Below are 1,694 nucleotides of genomic sequence, written 5' to 3' on the forward strand. Positions count from 1 at the left end.
AGACGCAAACATATATATATATATATATATATATACGCGCGCACGCACACACGCATATATGCGACAAGCTTCTTTCAGTTTCCGTCTACCAAATGCACTCACAAGGCTTTGGTCGGCACGAGTCTGTTAGTAGAAGACACTTGGCAAAGGTGCCATGCAGTGGGACTGAACCAAGAACCATGTAGTTGGTAAGCAAGCTTCTTACCACACAACCACAGTTTTTTTTTTTTAATCCTGTTTGAGATATTAGGCACCGGTCATGCTGGGGTACTGCCTTGAAATATTTTCTAATCGAATTAATGAACTCCAGTACTTATTTTTAAGGCTGGTTTTTATTCTATCAGACTTTTCTGTCGAACCGCTAAGTTACGGGGAACTCAAACGCACCAACACCGATTGTCAAGCGGTGGTGGTTTGTTCACGTCCCCGTAACTTAGCAGTTCGGCAAAACTAGCCGACGCAATAAATATCAGATCTAAGGAAAAGTACAGGGATCGTTTTGTTCCACCTATGCTCTTCAAAGCAGTGCCCCACATGACCGTAGTCCAATGACTGAAGCAAGTAACAGATAAAATTATAGGCAAGCGTTTATGTCGATGCCAAAATGCTATTTTTAAAGATGGCTGCCTAAACGATATTTTTTAAGATAACACTAGTCAAATATTAATAAAAACAGAAACAAATATTTACCTCTCTCTAATTCTACTTCTAATATTCTCCTCAGTTATTTTGACTGTGTTACACAAGAGACAATATAATTGTTACAAATTGTATTTACCTGAGAAGAAAATTATTAAATGGTTAATATTTGCTGAACAAAACACAGTGATTAAATACATAACCTGAAGGTCACTTCTATCATCACTAACAGTACTAACGCCATCTCCCTTAATAGCAGATCTCCGCCCTTCATTGATTCTGTATCTAATGTCTCATCTTTTCTTAGATCATAAGCGGCAAATCTATATCAACGCTTTCACTGCGATGAACAGCATTCCTTTAATTGCTTGACTGTATCCGTGACTCATCGTCAGAAGAGTAAATGAACAAATGAATAAATGAATGAATGAATTCGTATATTTGAATGAGGTTGGCACGTCTACCGGCAGATGGCAGTGTGCACACGTCTCTAAACATACTTGAAATTGGCGCAAACTGTAATTCAATGATGCAACCGTCGTCGTCGTCGCTGTCATCATCATCATCATCATCATCATCATCATCAATACAGCTGATATTTGACCGCTTTTACGGAGCATTTATGGATTCTTGCATTGTCTGCTTGAATAAATGAATTAATGCCTGAATAGTTGAGTGGACATGCATACATACATACATACGTACGTACGTACGTACAAACATGCATACGTTTATATATACACATACATATGCATATTTTCGTGTGTGAATATATATATGCATATGTATATGTATATATATATATATGTGTGTGTGTGTGTGTGTGTGTGTGTGTGTGATATGTGTGTATGTGTGTGAGTGTGTGTGTGTGTGTGTGTGCGAGAGAGAGAGAGAGAGAGAGGGAGAGTGCGAGAGAGAGAGTAAGAGATTTACAAATAGAGACGAGTTTTGTAGAAACAGCGATGAACAGACTTAAGAGAACAGAATATGAATTTCAGTCCCTACTAATTATTTTCACCTACCATTAATACCTAAATAGCTGATTGAATATACAT

At 37.7% G+C, this 1,694-nt stretch overlaps 1 long non-coding RNA gene across 3 annotated transcripts in view; it reads right to left on the reverse strand.

Moving 5' to 3' along the window:
- Window positions 1-1,694, reverse strand: part of LOC106869715 (uncharacterized) — an 8,658-nt gene that overhangs the window by 1,721 nt on the left and 5,243 nt on the right. The window contains exon 3 of one of the 3 annotated variants that reach the window (XR_001409433.1): window positions 691-1,278. This is a non-coding gene — a long non-coding RNA (uncharacterized LOC106869715). Of the gene's footprint in view, window positions 1-73; window positions 1,279-1,694 lie in introns of those variants that run through there. The other 2 variants (XR_001409434.2, XR_001409432.2) reach the window with 2 other exon arrangements.

This window comes from Octopus bimaculoides, chromosome 1 (assembly GCF_001194135.2).
Source record: "Octopus bimaculoides isolate UCB-OBI-ISO-001 chromosome 1, ASM119413v2, whole genome shotgun sequence".
Classification (NCBI taxonomy): Eukaryota; Metazoa; Mollusca; class Cephalopoda; order Octopoda; family Octopodidae; genus Octopus; species Octopus bimaculoides.